Source organism: Oryctolagus cuniculus, chromosome 6 (genome assembly GCF_051225735.1).
Source record: "Oryctolagus cuniculus isolate XC-2025 breed Fujian yellow rabbit chromosome 6, ASM5122573v1, whole genome shotgun sequence".
Classification (NCBI taxonomy): Eukaryota; Metazoa; Chordata; class Mammalia; order Lagomorpha; family Leporidae; genus Oryctolagus; species Oryctolagus cuniculus.
The window spans coordinates 120,960,924-120,987,067 of NC_142872.1; the positions used below are offsets into that span (position 1 = coordinate 120,960,924).

Here is a 26,144-nt window from a genome sequence, read left to right on the forward strand (position 1 = left end):
GCCGCCGCAGCCAGTGCACCGCGCTGATCTGAAGGCAGGAGCCAGGTGCTTCTTCTGGTCTCCCATGCGGGTGCAGGGCCCAAGCACTTGGGCCATCCTCCACTGCACTCCCGGGCCATAGCAGAGAGCTGGCCTGGAAGGGGGCAACCAGGACAGAATCCGTCGCCCCGACCGGGACTAGAACCCAGTGTGCCGGCACCGCTAGGCGGAGGATTAGCCTATTGAGCTGCGGCGCCAATACTCCATTTCATTATCTTACCATGCAACCATTTTCACTTGTTAGGCTAGTAGGGAATTCAAGCTAAATTCTTCTTGGGACTAAGTACCTAGGCTGTGCTAAAATTCTGGAGTCTGTCTGCAGGGCCCTTCAGTCCCTTGCGCTGTTGTTTCCATGACCCATGGACCCCAGCTGTAGGGCCCTGTCTCCCTGATGTGATATAGAAAGTGGGGTACAGGCTCCTGGGGCTGGTGGGACCCAGAGAGACTTCCCCTTCCTCTCCCCAGGCCTGGGCATCTCCTCTTGGTGTGGGGGAAATCCCTCCCTCTCACACTGCTTCCATCAGAAACAGACTCACTTCAAGTTCTATTCACTTCCATGCTGAGCAAGCAGAGAGGCACTCTCAGCCTTTCACCTGTTTCCAAGCGTCAGGCTGGGCTGCTGGGTTAGAAAAGTGGTGCTGGCATCGCGGCTCACTAGGCTAATCCTCCGTCTGCAGCACCAGCACCCCGGGTTCTAGTCCTGGTTGGGGCACCGGATTCTGTCCCGGTTGCTCCTCTTCCAGTCCAGCTCTCTGCTGTGGCCCGGGAAGGCAATGGAGGATGGCCCAAGTGCTTGGGCCCTGCACCTGCTTGGGAGACCAGGAGGAAGCACCTGGCTCTTGGCTTTGGATCAGCGCAGTGCATCAGCTGTAGCAGCCATTTGAGGGGTGAACCAATGGAAAAGGAAGACCTTTCTCTCTGTCTCTCTCTCACTGTCTTAACTCTGCCTGTCAAAAAAAAAAAAAAAAAAAAAAAAAAAAAAGCAAAGTGGTACAAGAGTATTGATTACTTTAGGGATAGCAACTTGCAGTTTCATAGGCTCAGCAGCTAGACCATGGTGGATTTTGGAGGAAATGAAGTGAAAAAGAACTGGAAGGTATGGGTCTCTTTTTCAAAATTTCTAAAGAATAAAAATACAAATGAAAATAATTATTAAGTTATGAAAAATTAGAAAAAATATACAGTAATAAACACTTTAACATTTAAACCCAGGCCACAGAGAGAGGGAACTTGTTTTCAGTAAATATGACAAGGGTTAGAGTGGAAAAGAAAGTCACATACACCAAGAAACTCACACAAACTGATAACAAAATTACTAAGACCCTAATAGGAAATGGACAAAGAACATGAACAGACAGCTCACAAAGGAGGAACTATGACTAGTAAACAAAGATAAAGAAAAATGTTTGGCACCATTAACAAGGAAAGCAATACAGATTAAAACCACAAGATGACGTGTTCTCAAATTAGCAAAAAAGCTATTCATGCCCTTTAACCCAGTAATTCCAGTTCAGGGAATCCTAGGAAATAATGCCAAAATGCAACTGAAAGTGCTGAGCTCACCACAGTTTTGTTTACAAGGGTCGATACTAGAAAAATGAGCCAAATACCGAATATCAAGAGACCAGCTTGGAGAATTTTGGCAAATCCATATAAGTAGGATTATTGATGTTATATTCTATTAATCAACCACACCCACATATAACAAAAGGAGAAGAATTTATGGTAATAGAGGAAAATGCCTCTGGAAAAAAGGCAGAACTGTAAATTGTGTATACCTTATATTCTTAGTGGGGGGTGGGAAGTATTTACAGAAAAAGGGAAACAAGGCAAAATGTCCCTGGAGCCCTCCACCCCCACCCCAGGAAGATGGGCCACACTCCCCTCCTGCAAAACACCCTTGCAGAGTTCAGTGCCAGGCACTCTATGCCAAGTCCTGGGAGAGCAAAAGATATTTCAGAAAGTTCTGCCCTTGGAGAGTTTTTGTGTCTGACTAAAATCTGAAAAAAGTAAGATTAAATAATAAAGTCTTGAAAGATTGGAATCCAAAAGTATCACAGCAAAAATGAGCCCCAGCCACAAGGTGAAGGCTGGCCATGCAGCTGGGCCTTTGGTGGCCCCTCCCTGGTCAAAAGGCTGATAAGGAATTCCAAGGTGGACTTAGCTGTTAGCCAAGTTTCTGGAGAACCCAGTGCTGGAGTTAAGATGGCCCTGACCCTAAAGGAATGAAAGTCAAGAAGTAGCTAATGGAATTGATAGGAGGAAGCCGATAGTTCCAAACAACATTTGTTATGTAACCTACTGCTGTGAATGGCTTTGTACAACTGTGCCTCTCCCAGCCTTTGCTTAGAACACCTGCGATGGATCAGAGTTCTCCTTCCATCTTGGGTTACTCCACCAGCCACCTCTTTGGCAAAGCCTAGCTTGGAGGCTCTTACTGTGGTGTCAGGGTCAGCCTGGTAGAAATGCCTCTGTTTGGAGGCTTCTCAGGAATGCAGACGACAGAGAACCAGACCTTATGTTTCCAGGGTCTTCTAGATGTGTAGTTCACATACATAGTTACATGCTGCATGACAATGTTTCCTTGTCTGATGGACTATATATACAATGGGGGTCCCATAAGATTATAAAGGAGATGAAAAACCCCTAGCAACATAATACATTACTCACATATTTGTGATGATGCTGGTATAAACAAACTACGACATTGCCAGTTGTATAAAATATAGCACATCACTTATGTACAGTACATAATACTTGAGAAAAATAATGAATGTTACTGGCTTATGCATTTACTATAATTTTTATCATTATTTTACTTTAAACTTTATTTGCGAGGGAAAGGGACAAAGGGAAGGGGAGAGCACTTTCATCTGCTGCTTCCTAAATGCCTGCGAAGGCCAAGGCTGAGCCATGGCCAAAGCCTGGGGCCAGGAACCTGATCCAGGTCTCCCAAGTGGGTGGCAAGGACCCAGTGACGTGGGCCATTGCTGCTGCTTCCCAGCATTAGCAGAAGCTGGAGTCAAGAGCTGCAGCTGGGACTCAAACCCAGCAGAATGCAGAGTATTAACCTCTTCTGGGGCTAGGCTAAACGCCCTCCCCTCTGTTGGTATTTTAGAACATACTTCTATTTACAAATAGAAAAGCTTACTGTAAAACAACATGCCATGCCACACTGGCAGCAACCTCAATACCTTGTGTGGTCCAACCTCTCTGTTTCATCTAAAGGCCACAGCAAGTAACTGAACCAGCCTCTCTGGGCCTAAGCACTCTGTGAAGTTCATACAGTAATGAGCTCATCTAATGGAGCATCTCTCAGAATGTGTTCTATTGTTAGGTGATACATGACTTTTTTTTTTTTTTTTTTTTAATGTAGTGGTTGTGGCCGGCACTGTGGCATAGCAGGTAAAGCTGTCACCTGCAGTGCCGGCATCCCATATGGGCGCTGGTTCAAGTCCCAACTGCTCCAATTCCGATCCAGCTCTCTGCTGTAGCCTGGGAAAGCAGTAGAAGATGGCCCAAGTGCTTGGGCTCCTGCACCCACATTGGAGGTTTGGAAGAAGCTCCTGGCTCCTGGCTTCGGATCAGCGCAGCTGCAGCTGTTGCGGCCATTTGGGGAGTAAACCAGTGAATGGAAGATCTCTCTACCTCTGCCTCTGCCTCTCTGTAACTCTGCCTTTCAAATAAATCTAAAAAAATTATCCATTTGTTAGAGCAAAACCAGATTGCAGGTAGCCCTGGAGCTGAGGGCTGAGGGATAGCTTTTTTTTTTTTTTTTATTTTAATTTTATTTTTTTGACAGGCAGAGTGGACAGTGAGAGAGAGACAGAGAGAAAGGTCTTCCTTTGCCATTGGTTCACCCTCCAATGGCCGCCGCGGCTGGCACACCGCGCTGATCCGATGGCAGGAGCCAGGTACTTCTCCTGGTCTCCCATGCGGGTACAGGGCCCAAGTACTTGGGCCATCCTCCACTGCCCTCCCGGGCCACAGCAGAGAGCTGGCCTGGAAGAGGGGCAACCGGGACAGAATCCGGCACCCCGACCGGGACTAGAACACGGTGTGCTGGCGCCGAAAGGCGGAGGATTAGCCTAGTGAGCCGCGGCACCGGCTGGGATAGCTTTGATGTTTGGTAAAATTTGAGTCCACAGAATCTCATATTTTTCTTTCTCCATGCTGAAGCTCTCAACTTCCTGCTATCTGGGCTTTCACAGATGCTGCTGCTTGCTTATTTATTTATTTAAATACTTATTTATTGCAGCCAGTGCTGCGTAGTGGTAAAGCTGCTGTCTGCAGCCCTGGCATCCCATATGGGCACTGGTTTGAGTTTTGGCTGTTCCACTTCCAATTCAGCTCCCTGCTAATGTGCCTGGGTAAGCAATGGAAGATGGCCCTAGTACTTGGGGCTCTGCACCCACTTTGGGGACCCTGAAGATGCTCCTAGCTCCTGGCTTTGGCCTATCCCCAGCTCTGGCCATTGCGGCCATTTGGGGAGTGATCAGTGGATGAAAGAGCTGTCTCTCTCTGTCTCTCCTTCTTTCTCTATAACTCTGCCTTTCAAATAAATAAATCTTCCAAAACCAGGAGTCAGAAGCTTCTTCCAGGTCTCCCACATATGTGCAGGGGCCCAAGCACTTGGGTCATCTTCTGCTGCTCTCCCAGGTGCATTAGCAGGGAGCTGTATCAGAAGTGGAGCGCTGGGGGCCGGCACCGCGGCTCACTAGGCTAATCCTCCGCCTAGCGGCGCCGGCACACCGGGTTCTAGTCCCGGTTGGGGTGCCGGATTCTGTCCTGGTTGCCCCTCTTCCAGGCCAGCTCTCTGCTGTGGCCAGGGAGTGCAGTGGAGGATGGCCCAGGTGCTTGGGCCCTGCACCCCATGGGAGACCAGGAAAAGCACCTGGCTCCTGGCTCCTGCCATCGGATCAGCGCAGTGCGCCGGCCGCAGCGGCCATTGGAGGGTGAACCAACAGCAAGAGGAAGACCTTTCTCTCTGTCTCTCTCTCTCACTGTCCACTCTGCCTGTCAAAAAAAAAAAAAAAAAAAAAAAAAAAAAAAAAAAAAGTGGAGCGCTGGGACTCAAACCACAGCCCATATGGGATGCCAGTGTTGCAGGTGGAGGCTTAACATGGTATGCCACAACACCACCCTGATACTTTCTGAAATAAGCATCAGTGAGATGTTTTGGGATTTTCACACTGCTGATATCAGTTTTTGTGGAGGTGGCGATGACAAATATCGGGTTTGGGGTCCAGTCACAAGTAGCAAGCCCACTGCTCAGCTGCTCCAGGAAAACCACCCTCTTGCCCTCGTAGTGTGCAGCAGGGATGCTCAGCATGGTCCCAGCAGTGACGCTGGCCCCCAGTTTGCTCATGTGTTGACTGAAGGGCTTTTGAGGCACATCTTCAAGGGATAACAGCTAGGCATTCTGCAAAGCTTACCCACCCTGGTGCCACCATTCTTGTCATCACCAGCTGGTTTTGTGACTACTGCAAGAAGCCTCTCCTTTTCAGTCCTGGGGTTAGCAGCTGAGTACCTCCTGGTGTACATGGCCTTTCAGGAATACACAGTAGCTTGGGAATACCTGCCCAGTCCTCTCATGAGGACAGGGTTTCGGCTGAACTGGGGCGTCCCCTTCTTGGTATTTTCAGCCTTAAGTTTACTCTTTTGAACCTTGCTGCTGGCATTAAACTTCTTGACTTGAGGTTTCTTCCTCTCTTTCTCCCTCTCCTTCTCCTGCTCCTCTCCTCCTCTTTCTTTTTCTTCTCCTCCTCCTCTTTCTTCTAAGATTTATTTATTTATTTGAAAGGCAGAGTTACAGAGAGAGATGGAGGGACACAGAAAAGAGATCTCCTGCCCGTTGATTCACTCCTCAAGGGCCACAATGTTCAAGGCTGGGCCAGGTTAAATCCTGAAGCCTGGAACTCCATCTGGGTCTCCCACATAGGTGGCAGGGGCCCAGGTGCGTGGGTCATCTTCCACTGTTTTCCCAGTGCATTAGCTGGCCCTGAAGTTTCTCCTTAGTGTCCACTTTTGGAGCTTTTTCATCAGTCTTCTTGTAAGATGGGAAATAGAACTTGCATTAACTCTATTTTTAAAAATTCTGACTCAGTTACAAATTGAAGAATAGTGTGGTTGATTGTGAAACCAACCAGCTGCATTATTTATTTTCTGGCAGTGTCACCTCCACCTTGCTTCTTTTACCTATCAAATTGCAGCCACTTGAAAAATGCTAAATAAAGAAAACAGTAGTTCTGATAGAGGCAGGGACAAAGCCCTCCTACAAAACTGCTTTCTGAAAAGTTCAAAGAGGTTTTTTTTTTTTTTTAATATATAATGTAAATTTATTTTTTGGTAAGAATTTGTTTTAAAGATTTATTTATTTTGAAAGGCAGAGTTACAGAGAGAGAAGGAGAGATGGAGAGAGAGCTCTTACATCCACTGTCTCACTCCTCAAATGGCCACAATGGCCAGGGTTGGGCTAGGCTGTAGCCAGGAGTCTTCATCTGGGTCTCCCATGTGAGTGCAGGGGTCCAAGTACTTGTGTCATCCTCCATTGCTTTTCCAGGTGTGTTAGCAGAGAGCTGGATTGGAAGTGGAGTGACTAGGACTTGGAACAGTTCTCATATGGGATGCTGGTGTTGATATTGGCCAGCTTATTAATAATAATTTTCAATATTAATAAGCCTGTGGGTTCTTACCATTTATTTGGAGAAGGATTCTGAATACTGGCTCAAACAGACCAGACAACATGGTAAGTTTTTAAGGATTTTACTCAGTGAGAGAAATGCACAGGGAAGTGAGGGCTTTATTTAGGGAAGACAGAGAGATCTAGAAGCTAAATTGGGTCCATAGTAAGCAGAGAGCAGGCAAGGAGCAAGCCACGTGGAGCAAGTGTATGGTTATGAGCAGCCACAGGTAGCTTAGCACAGATAGCAAAGTGAAGGCAGAAAACGATTTTTGGGCGCTCCTCATCTTTTATATGCTTTCCAAAGGGGAGTGGTTACATAGTCTGATGGGCAGGTGGGCATTCAGGTGAGATCAGGTAGAGGCATGAGATCACACAGGGGGTGTGGTGGAGGGCATGGTCTCCAGCTTACAAATCTATCAGTTTTATCCTATCTGCCTGCCTGTATAAGTGTCATAGGTGGTGGCTTAACAGGCCATGCCACAGCACTTGCCCCTGAAGTTATTCCAAATGGAGCAGCCACGATCTGAACTTGTACCCATAGGGGTGCTGATATCACACTGAGTCACAATGCTGGCCCCAAAAATTCATAAGAAGAGTCCTTCAATAATTACCATGTAATTAGGACTATCGTGTCTAAAAACAAACTGTCTGGGTTCAACTCTCTGGCCTGGCACTTGCTGGCTGTGTGACCTTGAGCAAATTACTTAATTCCTTGTTGTCTCAGTTTTTTCCCCCTTGTCTGAATAATGGGGATAATGATGGGGCCTACTTTATAAGGTTGTTATGAGAAGTAAATGAGTTAAAACTTGTAAACAGCTTTGAATAGTACCTGGCCCCAATACTTGCTATTTAAGTGCTTGTTAAAAAATATGGAAACACGAGAGACCCTAAATAGCTAAAGCAATCTTATACAACAAATAGAAAGCTGGAGGCATCATAATACCAGATTTCAAGACATACTACAGGGCAGTTATGTTCAAAACAGCCTAGTACTAGCAAAAAAAAATAGACATTTAGACCAATGGAACAGACTAGAAACTCTAGAAATCCATCCACATAGGGCCGGTGCTGTGGCACAGTGGGTTAAAGTCCTGGCCTGAGGCTCTGGCATCCAATATGGGCGCTGGTTCTAGTCCCGGCTGCTCCCCTTACAATCCAGCTCTCTGCTGTGGCCTGGGAAAGCAGTAGAAAATGGCCCAAGTCCTTGGGCCCCTGCAAAAACCCATGTGGGAAACCCAGCCATTGTGGCTATCTGGGGAGTGAACCAGCGAATGGAGGACCTCTCTCTCTGTCTCTACCTCTTTCTGAAACTCTTTCGAATAAATAAAATAAATCTTTAAAAAAAAAGAAAGAAATCAATCCACATATCAACAAACAATTTATCTTTGACAAAGGAAATAAAAGCAATCCCTGGAGCAAGAACAGTCTCTTCAACAAATGGTGCTGGGAAAACTGGATCTCCACACGCAGAAGTGTGAAACAAGAGCCCTATTCTACACCTTACACAAAAATCCACTCAAAATGGATCAAGGCTCTAAGTCTATGACCCAATACCATCAAATCGCTAGAGAACATTGCTAGAGAACACTGCAAGACCTTGGCATATGCAAAGAGTCCTTGGAAAAGACCCCAGAAACACAGGCAATCAAAGTCAAAATTGAAAAATGAGATTATATCAAGCTGAGAAACTTTTGCACTACAAAAGGAACACCAGCAATGTGAAGAGGCAACCAACAGAATGGGAGAAAATATTTGCAAACTATGAAACTGATAAAGGATTAATACCCAGAATCTATAGAAAGCTCAAGAAACTCTACAACAATAAAACAAACAATCTTGTTAAGCAATGGGTAAAGGACTTGAACAGGCATTTTTCATTTTATTTTATTTTTTTTTATTTTTTTTTGACAGGCAGAGTGGACAGTGAGAGAAAGGTCTTCCTTGGCTGTTGGTTCACCCCCCAATGGCCGCTGTGGCCGGCGCACCGCGCTGATCCGAAGCCAGGAGCCAGGTGCTTCTCCTGGTCTCCCATGGGGTGCAGGGCCCAAGGACTTGGGCCATCCTCCACTGCACTCCCGGGCCACAGCAGAGAGCTGGACTGGAAGAGGGGCAACTGGGACAGAATCTGGCTCCCCGACCGGGACTAGAACCCAGTGTGCCAGCGCCACAAGGCGGAGGATTAGCCTATTGAGCCACGGCACCGGCCATTGAACAGGCATTTTTCAAAAGAGGAAATTTCAAATGGCCAACAGACACATGAAAAAATGCTCAGGATCAATAGCCATCAGGAAAATGTAAATCAAAACCATAACAGGTTTCATGTCACCCCAGTTAGAATGGCTCTCATACAGAAGTCAACAAACAATAAATGCTGATGATGATATGGGGGAAAAGGCATGCTAATCCACTGTTGGTGGGAATGTAAACTGGTACAGCCACTGTGGAATACAGTATGGAGAGACTTCAGAAATCTGAATATAGATCTATCATACAACCTAGCCATTCCACACCTGAGAATTAACCCAAATGAAATGAAATCAGCATATGAGTGAACTAAACTCCCATTTTTATTGCAGCTCAATTCACAATAGCTAAGATATGGAATTAACCCAGAATCCATCAATGGATGACTGGATAAAAAAATTATAGTATATATACACTATGGAATATTACTCAGTGGTAAAAAAAAAAAATGAAATCCTATCTTTTGCAACAAAATGGATGCTACTAGAAACCATTATACTTAGTGAAATAAGCCAGTCCCCAAAAGACAGATATCATTTGTTTTTCCTAATCTGTGGTAAGTAACAGAGTACCTAAAAGGTAATGTACAGGAGTGAAATTGACATTTTGAGATTTGATGACTGTTTATAGCCCTTGTCTCAACTGTTGCGGAATAATAGTTTTTTTTTTTTAATTTTTTTCTTCATACTATTTGTTGAACTCTTTATCTAGTATAGGGTTAATCTTTTACATATAAAGTGAACTGAGGGGGGTGGTGCTGTGGCATAGTAGGTTGGGCCTCTGCCTATGGTGCTGGCATCCCATATGGATGCTGGTTCGTGTACTGCCTATTCTGTTTCCATTCTAGTTTTCTGTTGATGTGCCTGGGAAAGTAGTGGAGGATTGCCCAAGTGTTTAGGCCCCTGCACCCACCTGGGAGACCCAGGAGAGGATCCTGGCTCCTGGTTTCAGATGTGTTCAGCTCCAGGCATTGCAGCCATTTGGGGAGTGACCCAGCAGGACCTCTCTCTCTGTCTCTCCCTCTCTCTGTCTGTAACCTTGCCTCTCAAATAAATAAATCTTTAAGAAAATAATAAAGTAAATTGAAAATAGATCTTTGTAAAAACTAACAGTGGGAATAGGAGAGGGAAGAGGAAGTAGGAGGGGGGACCAGGAGAGAGGGTGGAGTGGGAAGTATCACTATGTCCCTGAATCTTTTTTTTTTTATCTTTTATTTAATGAATATAAATTTCCAAAGTACGACTCATGTGTTACAATGGCTTCCCCCCCCATACCGTCCCTCCCACCCACAACCCTCCCCTTTCCCACTCCCTCTCCCCTTTCCCTGAATCTGTATATGAAATTTGTATACCTTAAATAAAACTTTTAAAAAAGGAAAATATGTTAAAGTTTAATCTTTTCTTGATCTCCGTTGCTAATACACTTGCCAATTGTTCTGTGACAACATCATGAAATAAATACCTGTTTATGTTTTTTTCAATAATGTCTTCCCTTTTCCTCTGCCATTTCAAGCAGATGGCTCTGCTTTCTTGTGTCTGTGGCCTGAGGGGTACATTTAGGATCGGGAGCCCACAGGAGCAGAGGTGCCTGAAGCCAGTGGCTCTTCTAGTGTTTTATAAAAGCCTGAACCCATTAAAGTAACAGATAATGTTGTGTGTCCCAGGATGGGTGGAGGTGGGTGAGCCTGTGGGTACAGCAAGGGGCAGAGTCTCTGAGAAATGCAGAGAGCAGAAGAGGCCAGGAACTGTGGGACCTGGGCAGGGGTGATGACTCAAGTGGTTGGGTCTCTGCCACCCAGGTGGGAGACATGGATTGAGTGCCTGGCTCCTGGCTTCAGCCTGGCCTAGCCCTGACTGTCCCAAGCATTTGGAGAGTGAACCAGCAGATGGGAGACCGCTCTCTCTCTCTCACTTTCTCTCTCTCTCTGCCCCCTCTGAATTTAAATATATATACTTTTAAGGGGAAGGTGTTTGGCACAGTGGCTTGGGATGCACTGGACTACCTGGTTTGAGTCATGGCTCTGCTTCTGATATAGCTTCCTGCTAAAGTGAATCCTGAGAGATATCAGGTGGTGGCTCAAGCAATTGGGTCCCTGCCACCCATGCAGGATAGCAGGATTGAGTTTCAGTCTCCTGGCTCAGCCTCCTTGGTTTTTGGGGTCATCTGGGGAGTGACCCAGCAGATAGAAGATCTTTCTCTCTGCATTTCAAAACAAACAAATAAATAAACATTTTAAGGATTACCCTATTAAAATTAGAATCTAGTAGCCACATTAAAAATTATCAAAGAACACAAGTGGAACTATTTGTAATAATATATTTTGTGAGGCTGGCACTGTGGCATAGCAGGTAAAGCTGGCACCTGCAGTGCCAGCATCCCATATGGACACTGGATTGAGTCCTGGCTACTCCTCTTCCAATCCAGCTCCTTGTTAATGTGTCTGGGAAAGCAGCAAAGGATGGCCCAAGTGCTTGGGTTCCAGAACCCACATGGGAGATCCCCAAGAAGCTCCTGGCTCCTGGCTTCAGCCTGGCACAGCCCCCACTATTGTGGCCATTTAGGGAGTGAACCAACAGATGGAAGATCTCTCTTGATCTTTCTCTGTAATTCTGCCTTTCAAATAAAGAAACAAACTTTTTAAAAATAATAATATATTTTATTTCTGTCTAAAATATTATTTTTGGGACTGGCATTGTAGTACAGTGCATGAAGTTGGCATCTCATATTGGAGTGCCGGTTGGAGAACCAACTGCTCTGCTTCCAATCCAGCTCCCTGCTGATGTGCCTGGGAAAGAAGCAGAAGGTGGCTCAAGTACTTGAGCCCCTGACACCCATGTGGGAGACCTGGATGGAATTCTAGGTTCCTGGCTTCAGCCTGGCTCAGGCCAGATGTTGTAGCTATTTAGGGAATAATAAGCAGATGGAAGATCTCTTTCTCTTTTCTTCTCCCCCCCTCTCTTTATGTAACTCTGCCTTTCAAATAAATATTTTTAAAAATGTTATTTTGATAGGCAATCAATTAAAGACATTATTGATGGGGCAAGAATTGTGATTTAGTGGGTTAGGCTGCAGGCTGGGATGTCAGCATCCTATATCAGAGTGCTGATTCAAGTTTTGGCTGCTCTGCTTCTGATATGGCTTCCTACTAATGTGCCTGGGAAAGCAGTGGACCATCCCCAAGGACTTGGGTCCCTGCCATCCACATGGGAGACTAAGATGAAGCTCTTGGCTCCTGGCTTTGGCCTGGACCAGCCCATCTATTGCCACCATTTGGGGCGTGAACTAGTAGAAGGAAGGTATCTCTTTGTCTCTCCATCTCTCTCCTCTCTGTCACTCTGAATTTCAAATAAGTAAATAAGTCAATATTAAAAAAAGATGCTATTATGTCTTTCTTTTTTTAAAATGATTTATTTATTTATTCAAAAGTCAGAGTTACACAGAGAGAGGAGAAGCAGAGAGAGAAAGAGAGGTCTTCCATCCGCTGGTTCACTCCCCCAAATGACCACAATGGCTAGAGCTGGGCAGATCTGAAGCCAGGAGCCAGGAGCTTCTTCTGGGCCTCCTACGTTGGTGCAAGGGTTCAAGGACTTGGGCCATCTTCTATTGATTTCTCAGGCCATAGCAGGGAGCTGGATCAGAAGTAGAGCAGCTGGGACTCAAACCAGCACCCATATGGGATGCCAGCACTGCAGGCGGTGGCTTTACCCACTACGCCACCATGCCAGCCCCATCTAACAGATGGAATTGTTATGGCCCCATAAGTGTTACAGCACATCTCCATTCATTTGGGTCATATTTCCATTGTGAAAAAGCCACAGGTGGCCAGGGGCTACTGTATTGGACAGCCCAGGGTTAGAGGCTCTTCTCTTGCTTTCCTGGTTCTACACAAGCTTTCTGCATTCCAGAATGACAGCAACAGGAATAGGGAACCTCCAATTGTTCACATAATCAGTATTTCTACAGGACCTGCCATGTGCTAGGTCCATGGTTCCCCAAATCTGCACCTAGCAGTCTGTAGCCAACTCACAGTGACTTCCAAGGATATTGCACATTTTCAAGGAAAACATCTTTGGACACAACATGAGCTCTGGCTCCAAGTGGGTCATAGTTTTGACATTACACCACACCTCATTTCTCTTTAGGTGTTGCCCAACAAAGCTGGCCTTCCAACAGCTGCTGTGATAGAAAAGCAAACAGCAGAAAAATCAGTGTGGACCAGGAAACAAGGGTGGTAATGCCTAATATAATCTAATTCGAAGATTTGAGTTGTTTGCAGTGCCCAACAAGAACACATCTCAGTGATGAGTAACTGTGGTTGTTATTAATGAAATACAAAAAAAAGTTTTTTAATTTGTGTGCTTCATTTTTTTTTATTTTTATTTTTATTTTTTTTTTATTTTTACAGGCAGAGTGGACAGTGAGAGAGAGAGACAGAGAGAGAAAGGTCTTCCTTTGCCGTTGGTTCACCCTCCAATGGCCGCCGCTGCAGCCGGCGCACCGCGCTGATCCGATGGCAGGAGCCAGGTGCTTTTCCTGGTCTCCCATGGGGTGCAGGGCCCAAGCACTTGGGCCATCCTCCACTGCACTCCCGGGCCATAGCAGAGAGCTGGCCTGGAAGAGGGGCAACCGGGACAGAATCCGGCGCCCCAACCGGGACTAGAACCCGGTGTGCCGGCGCCGCAAGGTGGAGGATTAGCCTATTGAGCCACGGCGCCGGCTTGTGTGCTTCATTTTGCAAAGTTACTAAATTGTTAGGTTTTAAAAATTATTAAGTTGTTTAGGCCTACATACTTAGCAAAACAAAATATTTCTTCTGGCCTAGGGGCACTAAAATATTCAGTAAAACTGCAACGGCACCGAGAATGTTTGCGAACTGCCATATTAGTTGCTCATTTAAGCACAGCAGGGAACAAACGGACCAAGCTTCTGCCTTGGTCATGTTTATGTGATGGGGTAGAGTGGGAAGACAGACAATAAACAACCAGAGTGACAAGCAATGCTTGTGCAGGGATATCCTCTCAGCCCAGTGTGTGTGTGTGTGTGTGTGTGTGTGTGTGTTGGGGGGGAGGTGGGATTAGGAGAGGGAGGATCACAATTAGGTTGAACTAAAGGGAATAAAGAAGATAACTGCTAAGGCTTGTCTTCTGTGAAATTGATTGTTCAAATTTGATTGCCTTTGTAACAGCATTAAGAGGTGGGACTTTTCAGAGGTGATCAGGTAATGAGGGCAGTGCTCTCATGAGTGGATTAAAGCTGTTATCTTAAGAGTGGGTTAATTACTACGGGCTCCAGATAAGGAGATGAGTTTGGCCCAATTTTTCTGTCTCTCAAACACTCCCTTGCCCTTCTATCATCAGTACACATCAAGGAGGCCCTGGCTGGATGCTGGTGCCATGCTCTTGAACTTACCAGCCTCCAGAACTGTGAGCCAAATAAATCTCCTTTAATTATAAATTACCCAGCCTCAGATATTCTGTTATACAGCAGAAAATTTACCAAGACAGTGATACTGTTCCACAATAGACATTATAGACCTTGATTTATTACCTATATATCCATGTTTCAATAGGAGGTTTATTTTAAGGGTTATTATAGACTGAATGTTAATGTTCCTCCAAAATTCTTATGTTGGGGGCTGGCGTGCCGGCAGCTAGTTAAGCCACTGCCTGTGAGGTTGGCATTCCATATGGGCACTGGTTCTAGTACTAGTGCTCCACCTCTGATCTAGCGCACTGATAATGTGCCTGGGAAAGCAGCAGAAGATGATACAAGTACCTGGACCCCTGCATTCCAGGCACCTGGCTATGGCCTGGCCCAGCTCTGGCCATGGTGGCCATTTGGGGAGTGAACCAGTGGATAAAAGGTCCAAGTTCCTCCTTTTGTTGAGATCTTTGTCTCTTTGACGGTGTTGGCCTTTCTCGGAGGCTGGCTGACCCCAGCTTCTGCCACCTGGGTTACACCTCTGCCTGCACCCTGGGCTCCCCATATGGCCCTGCTGCACTGGGACCCACACGGAGGTTGTGAGAAGGGGCCTCCTGCTCACCTTGTGGTCTCCTCTATTTCCTCACTCCTTGGGGAAGCTGCTCCGCCTCTGTGGAGAGAGCCCTTCCTTATTTTCTTTTTCTTTCTTTCTTTTTAAAGATTTATTTATTTGAAAGGCAGAGTGACACAGAGAGAGGGAAGAGGAAGGGGTCACACACACACACAAAGAGAGAGAGAGAGAGAGAGAGAATTTTCCAAGTGCTGGTTCTCTCCCCATATGGCCGCAACAGCTAGGGCTGGACCAGACTGAAGCCAGGAGCCAGGAACTTTATCTGGGCCTCCTATGTAGGTGTCAGGGGCCCACCTACTTGGACCATCCTCTGATGCCTTCCCTGGGCACATTAGCAGAGGGGAATCAAAGTGGCACTCCGAAATGAGATAGCAGTGTCCCAAGTGTCACAAGAGTTGGTGGCTTGACCTGCTGTACTACAATGCTCATTTCCTTCCTTATTTTCAAGGATGGTTGTGTTGTCTTTCATACCCTCCCATCTATCGTTAAAATTCTTCTTCCTTTCCTTCCTTCTCTCCCTCCTTCCTGTGCTCCCTCCCTCCCTTCTCTCTTTATCTCTTTCTTTTCTTTGTTTCTATCTTTTAAAAATCTCTTCTTAGGGTATTATGCAAGAGACAGAGATTTTAACACTTTTATTTTTCAGTTTTGCAAACTTCTGTTACTTTCTTTTTTTTTTTGCCATAAATGCGTATTTGTCATCTTCTACAATATATTTATGAAAAGAAATGATATCCATAAAGTTTATGTAATAATATGGAAAAACATTTGTGTTAGAATTGTAAGGCAAAGCATGGAAGAAGTACAGGAGAAGTGCCACAACATAAAACAAGACTGTGACAAAAATCCAAACTTTATTCACAGAGGACATAGTGGAAGGAAATACTCAGAAACAGTAGCTATGCTTACATGATGAGACTGTGGATAAATATTTTTCCTTCATATATCTATACTTACATGTAATATTAAAAGAGCATATTCTTTTATGATGGGTGGAGGAATTGAACCACCCATATTGAGTGAGTTTAGTCAGCTGCAGGAGTTACCCACTGTATGACGTGGTTTGTGGGGGACACCCAAGCTCAAAGGAGCTGACCAGGGTGCATCCTGGTGTATTAGTCAGTTTTTCATTTCTATAACTAACATACCTGAGAGAAGCAACTTGCACAAGAAGACTTACTCTGGCTTACAGTTTTGGAGGTTCACAGTCCATGGGCAGGGGCCTCATCAGTCTGGTGTGATGGAGTGAAAGCCAGCAATGCTGGTGTGTGTGTGCAGGAATGAGCACATGGGGGCCAGGGGCAGAGACAGATGGCAAGCACACTCATTCATGTGTTCTCTCCTTATAAAGCCATCAAGATTCGATCACTGGGCGCCACCCAAGCAACCTAATCCAACACAATCACTTCCTGCGGCCCCACCTTCAGATACCATCATTAGATCATGACAGGCAGAGTGGACAGTGTGTGAGAGAGAGAGACAGAGAGAAAGGTCTTCCTTTGCCGTTGGTTCACCCTCCAAGGGCCGCCGCAGCCGGCGTGCTGTGCCAATCTGAAGCCAGGAGCCAGGTGCTTCTCCTGGTCTCCCATGCAGGTGCAGGGCCCAAGCACTTGGGCCATCCTCCACTGCACTCCCTGGCCACAGCAGAGAGCTGGCCTGGAAGAGGGGCAACCGGGACAGAATCCAGCGCCCTGACCGGGACTAGAACCCAGTGTGCCGTCACCGCAGGCAGAGGATTAGCCTATTGAACCGTGGTGCCGGCCTCAAGTTCTATCCTTAATCCATTAAATAGAAGTCTGGGGACCAAGTCCTCAACATGGGGGTCTTTGAGGGACACCCAAATTATTATCTAAACCCTCATACCTGAGGAAGGTGTGACTAGACTGTGGCACTGGAAGAAACAGAACACTGTCAACTGTACTTTAAATCAGGCATGAAGCCATTGTTTGGTGGACATTCATTTACTTCCACCCCTCCCCCCCGCCCCAGCAAGGGTGCCTTTTACTTGTCTGGGCATCTACCTCTCAACAACCCACAAAGTGTCTTGGGCTCCAGCTTGTGCTCAAGAGGCACGGCACATGACCCAGGCTGATGCACATCAGTGTACACCATTCCTCTTGCCTCATGATTCATTGGAAGCTGAGTAAGTAATCAAAGCCAGTTAAACTGAAGCCACCTCAAAGAGGCTCTATTTTTTAAATTTCATATTGTACTTGAACTTGAGACTTGATGGTGGCAGTTGACTATTGCCATGTAACCTCCATGTGGGCCTGAGACAAGCAACACAACAAAGGAAGCAAATAATTTGAGCTTCAATTTGGCCGCAGTAAAGCCACGTATACCCTTAGTTTTTTTTAGTTATATGAGTCAATATATTTCCTAAACCTGGTTGAATTTTTAGGTATGATAAGCAAAATACTTCTACCAATTATATTTTGGAGATTTGTTTTAAAATGAGGACTGGAGAGAGAAAAATTTGTTGCCTTTAATCCAGTTCTTTCTATTTTTTGTTTATTTACTTATATATTTACTTATTTGAAAGGCAGAGTGTCAGAGAAAGAGACACACACACTTACAGAGGGAGAAGGAGACAGAGAGAGAGGCAGAGAGAGAGAGATGTTTGATTCACTTCCCAGATGCCTGTAATAGCCAGGGCTGTGCAAAGCTGAAGCCAGAAACCAGGAACTCCATCCAGGTCTCCCGTGTGGGTGGTAGAAACCCAAGCACTTGGGCTATCATCTACCACCTCTCAGGCACATTGGCAGGAATCTGTATAGGAAGGGAGGTGGGACTGAATCCCAGGGACTCTGGTGTGGGCGTCCCAAGCAGCATTTTAACCTGCCCTGCCACGATGCCTGCTCCTATCTAGGACTTTCTTGAGAGACCCGATGTTGATTCCCCACTCCACCCCTGCTGGTGGGCAGACGTACCTCCCCTGAAGAAACCGTCATTTGCTTGGTTAGCCTAGCTTGACAAAAGATCTCATCATGGCAACTCCTATTTCTGATCCCAGGCTTACCGAGCTGTCTTCTGACCTGTGGTTTGGCTCCCTGACTGGGCTGGTGATCAGACAGGCACCCTTCCATTATCCACAAACACACTGGCATTGCATTTGCTCAATCTCTTGGTGACTTTTGTTAAGCAATTCATTGCTAGTGTCTGCATGAAGCAGAGACCTTGGAGATTCTGGCTGCAAACTGGAGAACTGCCCTAGCTCCGTGGTGACTCATCATAAAACAAAAGAGCTAACCAGTTTATGACTCTTTATATCTCTAATTTCAACAATATCATTTCCCTAAAAAGATTAATAAAGGCAGAGAATGCATGTGCAGCACGTGGTCCTGATGACACTAGTCGGCTCCGGAATGTGGTAGACCTGGGTTTGTTTCACCATGGTTTGTGGTAGTCCTGGGCAGACATCCATCTCCCTAAGCCTTTGTTTTGATTCTTTTACTGTAAAGTGGTATTCATAACACTTTTTGCACTGGGTTTGTTGCAAGAACTAACTGGAACAAAATACATGATGCCTAATAATAAATCAATGATAAAACAATAGCTAGCCAGAGGAGGATTTTTCCACAAAGCTAAGACATTTCAGGACCTCGACAGTGTGTGTGTTCCCATGATCCTATATTTTCATTGAATTTGCAAATTTAAGATTTTTTGCCTTTATTTTCAGGTCCCCCAAATCTTGCACTGGTATTATCTCATTTAAACCTTACAAAAATTCTATGAAGTTGGTACGGTTGTTATTTATAAATGAGAAACCTGAGGTTTATGGATATTAGGTAACTTTTATAAGATCACACTGTGAACAGTGGAATCAGGATTCAAATATATGTGGTTTACATCTGTTTGGCAAGGGGTATTCAGAGACCATGTTTTTACTCATTTTGCTTGGTTTCCCAAACTTGTCTAGGTGGGAGAACCACCAGGGAGTGCTTTGTTTTGTTTTAAAGATTTATTTATTTGAAGGAAGAGTTGGCCAGTGCTGTGGCTCACTTGGTTAATCCTCTGCCTGCAGCGCCAGCACCCCGGGTTCTAGTCCCGGTTGGGGCACCAGATTCTGTCCCAGTTGCTCCTCTTCCAGTCCAGCTCTCTGCGTGGCCCAGGAAGGCAGTGGAGGATGGCCCAAGTGCTTGGGCCCTGCACCCACATGGGAGACCAGGAGGAAGCACCTGGCTCCTGGCTTCAGATTGGCGCAGCATGCCGGCCGTGGCAACCATTTGGGGGGTGAACCAACGGAAAAAGGAAGACCTTTCTCTCTGTCTCTCTCTCTCACTGTCTAACTCTGCCTGTCAAAAAAAAAAAAAAAAAAAAAAAGGAAGGAAGAGTTACAGAGAAGCAGAGAAAGAGAGAGAGAGAGAAAGAGAGAGAGAGAAAGAGAGAGAGAGAGAGGTGTCTTCCGTTTGCTGTTTCACTCCCTAAATGGCCACAATGGTTGGAGCCGAGCCGAGCCGAAGCCAGGAGCCAGGAATTTCTTTCAGATCTCCCACACGGGTGCACGGGGCCAAGGACTTGGGCCACCTTCCACTGCTTTCCCAGGCCATAGCAGAGAGCTGGATTGGAAGTGGATGCTGGCACTGCAGGTGGCAGCTTTACCTGCTATGCCACAGTGCTGGCCCCCAGGGGTCACTTTAGTACCTGTTCTAGGGCCCACCTCAGACTTACCACGTCACGATCTCTAGGGGAGGAACCTGGGAATCTGTTTTTAATATTCCTCCCAGATGAATTTGATGAGCAGGCAGCTAATTGCTCTTCAGTCTGTTGCCTCCATATAGTGGGAGTTTCATAAAGTCTGGCTAAGATTGTGACAAGGATCCTTTCATTGTAACACAAACTTTAATCTTGAAGGTTCACAGAAAAGGCAGTAATTAAATTGAGCTTTAAAAAACAAAGAGAACTTGGCAAAAAAAGAAAGAAAGGGATCACCTAAAACAGTAAAGGTGGGGTGGACATTTGGTGTACTGGGTAAGAAGCCACTCGGGATGCTCGCACTCCGCGTCAGACAGTCAGGGTTTCAGTCCTGGCTCCACTGCTGACTCTGCCTTCTTGCTAATGCGCACCGTTGGAGGGAGCATGGGATGGCTCAAGTGCTTGGGTCTCTGTCACTTAAGTGGCTGACCTGAATTGAGTTCCTGCTTTTGGCCTGGTCTAGCCCTGGCTATTATAGGCATTTGGGAAGTAGGCCAGAAGAGGATGGTTTCTCTGGGTCTGTCTCCCTCTATCTTCCTGCCTTTCCAATACATACAAATTAAAAAAAAAAAAAACAAAAACAGTAACACTGTTATCTCAAGTAGTTTTGCTCCTGGTTAACTGTTGCTGCCAAAATATGGTGTTTGTTGAGCCAAAGTTATTATTTTTAATGAAAGTTCTCTATCTTATTTGACCAAATGTAAAACTGTTCCATGTGGAGCCTACTGGGGGAACAGCAAACACAGCTTCAGAAGTGCCCAGTGGGAAGGAAATATGTGCAGACCAACAATTAAGAACTCCTCAGGATGAGCTGGTAAGTGCTCATACACTACACTGCTAAAAGGAACATAGTCTTCTATGACTCACTGAATAGATGGAAAGCACAGAAGAAAACCCTGTCAAAGGACCTGCCAATTTTATGACTGATGCCCTGAATTCTGTGTAACACATGAATGTTTGCTATACTTTTTCCCAAAATATATAGCCAAAGCCTTGCCATAGTCTTTAAAATTATTTAATTTATGGGATACTGTGTAATATATTTTGATACATGTATACATTGTATAAATTCCAATCAGGGTAAATATATTTACCTCCTCAAACATTTCACATTTAAAAAAATTTATTTGAAAGTCAGAGTTACAGGGAGAGAGGGGAGAGACAGAGAAAGAGAGATCTCCCATCCACTGGTTCACTGTTCACTCCCTGGATGGCTGCAAAAGCCAGGCCTGGGCAAGGCCCAAGCCAGGAGCCGGTACTTCTTTCAGGTCTCCCACATGGGTAGCAGGGGCCCAACTTTTGGGTCATCTTCTTTCCCCAGGCCATTAGCAGAGAGCTGGATTGGAAATAGAGCAGCTGGGACACAAACTGGCACTCATATGGGATGCCAGAATTGCAGGTGGTGGCTTTACCAGCTACACCACAATGCTAGCCCCACTTTTTTTTTTTTTTTATTTGAAAGACAGTATGACAGAGAGAGACAGAGAGACATACACATAGAGAAATATCTTCCACGCACTGGTTCATTCCCCAGTGGTTGCAATAGTCCAGGCTGGACTAGGCCAAAGCTAGAGCTAGGAACTCCATCTGGGTCTTCCACATGGCTGGCAGGAACCCATGTACTTAGGTCATCATCATCAACTGCTTTCCCAGGTAATTAGCAGGAAGCTGGATAGGAAATGGAGAAGCCAGGGCTCAAACTGGCACCCTGATATGGAATGTGGTCATCCCAAGCAGTGGCTTAACCAGTTTGCCACAACAACTGCCCCTCTTCTGGTAAAAAAAAACAAAAACAAAAACAAACAAATAAACAATAAACTTTAAAAAGTACTTATATTTATTTGAAAGGCAGACATATGTATATATACTTATTTAATTGTATTTATTATGAATTTTAAATTGTCTTCCATCTACTGTTTTACTCCTTAAATACCCTTAAACAGTTGGGCTGGGCTAGGCCAAAACCAGGAGTCCAGAACTCAATCTAGGTCTCCCAAGTGGATGGCAGAGACCTAAGTACTTGAGCCATTACTTGCTGTTTCCAAGAGTGCACATTAGGAGGAAGTTGGAATCAGCAACAGCCAGGCCTTGAATTCAGGTATTAAGATATGGGATGTGGGCATCCTGGGGCCAAGTCACTCTCTCTCTTTTTAAATAGAGAAATGGGGGCCTGTGCCGTGGAGTAGCAAGTAAAGCCACCTCTTGCAGTGCCAGCATCCCATATGAGTGCCAGTTTGAGTTGCGGCTGCTCCACTTTCAATCCAGCTCTCTATTATGGCCTGGGAAAGCTGTAGAAGATGGCCTGAGTCCTTGGGCCCATGCACCCGTGTGGGAGACCCAGAAGAGGCACCAGGCTCCTGGCTTCGGATGGGCGCAGCTCTGGCCATTGTAGCCAATTGGGGAGTGAGCCATCGGATGGAGGACACCCTCCCACCCCCGCCTCTCCTCTCTCTGTGTAATTCTGACTTGCAAATAAATAAATAAATCTTTTAAAAAAATAATGGTTTATGCATCATGTGTACAACTCTAGAGCCTTCTGAATTTGTATACTTACCTTTATCAGTGAGTTTTCAACCTTCCAACATTTTCTTCTTACTCATTAGTGTTTCTTTCTTTCAGTTTGAAGAACTAACTTTAATTTTTCTTGCAAGTCAAGGCTGGTGGTGATAAATTCTCTCAGTGTTTTTTGTCTGGGAATGTCTTTTAAAATTAATAATTTAAAAATGTATTTGGAAGGCAGAGAGATAGATAAATAGACAGAGATCTTCTATTTATTGGTTCATTCCCCCATGAATGAGCCTGGTCCTGAGGCTAGGTCACGCTGAAGCCAGGAGCCTGGAATTGAATCCAGGTCTCCCACATGGGTGGCAGGGACCAAAGTTTTTGAGTACACTCGGGCAGGAAGCTGGAATCAGGAACGGAGTCAGGACTGAAACCAGACACTTTTGATAAGAGATGTGGGCATCCCAAGTGATCTTAACCACTGTGCCAAACACTCACCCCCAAAATAATATTTTGATTCTTTATTATTCAGTTCTTTTTAAAAACTATTTATTTATTTGGAAGGTAGATTGACAGAGAGAGGGAGAAACATACATATACACACACAGAGACAGACACACACAGACACAGACACATACAAACACAGACACATACACAGACACACACACAAAAGGCAGATAGGCTTTGTGTTGAGGGTAATGAATATATCAATTTTTGATTCAGATTCTAGTCTTCCAAAGACATGGAAATGCTAAGCAGAGACTGGTATTGTGTGCAAATAGGAACAGAGTTTATTTGGCAGTTAGGGAATAAACATACATTTGTGCGTGAATGCAGGCTGCACCATGCTGAGAAATACCCAACATTTGTGGGCCAAAGAACTGCCCATAAACTAGAGAGAAAAGAAAAGCAGAGAATGTCTCCTATCATTGGGAAGGTCTGTCTGAGAGAGGGTAAGGTCTGTCTGTGTTCCACGGTGGAAGAGTGCATTCCACAGTGTAGAAAGAAAACGGAAGCAGTACCTCTAGGCAAAGTCTGTGGCAGAAGACAGCTCTCCCCTACCTTCCACCTCTTTGTCTAAGGAAGAGGATGATATACCAATTGGATATGCAAATGGATTGGGGTCTTAGCATGTACCCTGGCCCAGGATGCAAAAGGTGCATCCTTGGGAAGTGGGTATATCAAACTGACAGTTAAATAGAAAGCATTACATTGCAGGGTTCAAGAATTCCAGCTTATCTAAACCAACTCTCTGCCTATTTATCCCACATCATTTATATCTGCTGGTTCACTCCCCATATCAAATAGCCAGGGCTGGGCCAGGCCAAAGTCAGGAGCTAGGAACTTCATTCCAGTTTCTTACATAGATGACCAGGGGCCAAAGTATTTGGGCCATCTTCCACTACCTTCCCAGGAGTATTAGCAGGAAGCTGGATCAGAAATGGAGCAGCTGGGATTTGAACTGATGCTGGAGTCACAAGCAGCAGCTCAACCTGCTGTGTCACAATGCTGGCCCCTTATTTTTGGTGCATTTCCTGCTTGGTGTTCTTTGATCTTCCTAGTGTATTGTTTGCTGTCTGACATTAATTTGGGGGAAATTTTGAGTCAGTATTGTTTCAAATATTTCTTCTGTTCCTTTTTCTTTCTTTTCCTCTGGTATTCCTATTATATCTTTGGTATCTGTCCCACAGTCCTTGAATTTTTTTTTTTTTGTCTTTTTTTGCTTTTTAGTTTTGGAGGTTTCCACTGAGATATCCTCAAACTCAGAGATTTCTTTTGACAGGCAGAGTGGACAGTGAGAGAGAGAAAGAGAAAGGTCTTCCTTTTTCTGTTGGTTCACCCCCCAGTGGCTGCTGTGACTGGCACACTGTGGCCGGCGCACTGCGCTGATCCGAAGCCAGGAGCCAGGTGCTTCTCCTGGTCTCCCATGCGGGTGCAGGGCCCAAGCACTTGGGCCATCTTCCACTGCACTCCTGGGCCACAGCAGAGAGCTGGACAGGAAGAGGAGTGACTGGGACAGAATCTGGTGCCCCGATTGGGACTAGAACCTGGTGTGGTGGTGCCGCAGGCAGAGGATTAGCCTATTGAACCGCGTTGCCGGCCCAAACTCAGAGATTTCTTACTCAGCCAATGTCCAGCCTACTAAGTTCATCAAAGGCATTTTTCATTTCTGTAACAGTGTTTTTGATCTGTAGCATTTCTGTTTTGATGCTTCCTTAGGATTTCCATCTCTCTGTTTACATAGCCCACCTGTTTTTTTTTTTTTTTAATTTATTAATTTGCTTGAAAGGCAGAGTTACAGAGAGGCAGGGAGAGAGAGAGAGAGAGACAGAGAGGTCTTCCATCCACTGCATTACTCCCCAGATGGCTGCAAAGGCTGGAGCTGCACCGATCTGAAGCCAGGAGCCAGGAGCTTCCTCCAGGTCTCCCATGCAGGTGCAGGGGCCCAAAAACTTGGGCCATCTTCCACTGTTTCCCAGGCCATAGCAGAGAGCTGGATTGGGAAGTGGAGCAGCCAGGACTTGAACCGGCACCCATATGGGATGCTGGTGCCTCAAGTGGTGGCCAGCCCATCTGTTACTGCACACTACCTGTTAGAATCCTTAAGAGTCCAACATTAATTAGTTGTTTTAAATTCCCAGTATGATAATTCCAACATATGCCATGTCTGGAATTGATGCTTTTTCTATCTATTGTGGATTTTTTCTTTTGGTATGCCTTGTAATTTTTTCTCAATGGCTAGATGTGATGCACCAGGCAAAAGAAACTGCTATAAATAGGCCTTTTGCAATGTGGTGGTAAGGTGTTCACAAGTATTTCTTGGTTCCCCTCTCCCTTCCTAATTGGGACAGAACATATAGAGTGGCTTGGAACTGGGTATTTCCCTTCCCCAGGTCAGTTACACTGTGATAGCATCCCAGAGGACTGGATTCTGGTGGACCAGTTTTTCTGGAGGGCAGAGGTGTTACAGAGATCAGGGTACTTTGCTGTATCTCAAAAAGAGGCTCATTTTGCACCCTGTCACCTTACCCCTACCCCATGCAAACACGAGGGGACTTTTCTCCAGTAGTTACTGTGAGAATTTCTTGGCTTAGTTTCTGGAAGCAAAACTCACAGATGCATGTGGTACCACTGCCCCTCCCCTCCTTTCCCTTCCAAGGACTCTAGAATTTTTGACTCTCAACACTGAGCCTCCAGCGATTCACCAACTATGGTTCAGATTTTTCTATTCTGATACTGCTTCCTGCAGTGGTTTCTGGTCATGAGTCTGCTCTGGTAAGCCATGACTCCCTGAACTCACCTGTCTGCCTCTCCAACCTCGGGGACAGCAGTTTGCTCTTTGTCCCCATCTTTCTTCCAGATGCAAGAAGAGTTGCTGATATTTCAACATTTTCACCTGTTATTAGAACAGAATGGTGAATTCCTAACTCCTTATGTGTGGAATTGGAAACTGAAGGTCCTATCCTTTTTTTTTTATTATTTTTTACAGGCAGAGTGGACAGTGGGAGAGAGAGAGACAGAGAGAAAGGTCTTCCTTTTTGCCGTTGGTTCACCCTCCAATGGCCGCCACAGCTGGCGCGCTGTGGCCGGCGCACTGCGCTGATCCGAAGCCAGGAGCCAGGTGCTTCTCCTGGTCTCCCATGGGGTGCAGGGCCCAAGCACTTGGGCCATCCTCCACTGCACTCCTGGGCCACAGCAGAGAGCTGGCCTGGAAGAGGGGCAACCGGGACAGAATCCAGCGTCCCAATTGGGACTAGAACCTGGTGTGCCGGCGCCGCAAGGTGGAGGATTAGCCTATTGAGCCACAGCGCCGGTTGAAGGTCCTATCCTAATTCATTTTTAATTTTATTAAATACAGCTAAAAATAGAGTAGTATACTGAATTCTCATGTACCCATCACCTAGATCCAACAATTATTAACATTTTGCT

The 26,144-nt window shown here is 45.6% G+C and overlaps 1 protein-coding gene and 1 pseudogene across 4 annotated transcripts in view; both read right to left on the reverse strand.

Annotated features, from left to right (window-relative positions):
- CCNE2 (cyclin E2) overlaps nt 1–26,144 on the reverse strand; it is a 651,763-nt gene that overhangs the window by 86,745 nt on the left and 538,874 nt on the right. The gene's annotated exons all lie outside the window — the stretch shown is intronic.
- On the reverse strand, nt 2,825–25,564 carry LOC138850096 (large ribosomal subunit protein eL6-like; annotated as a pseudogene).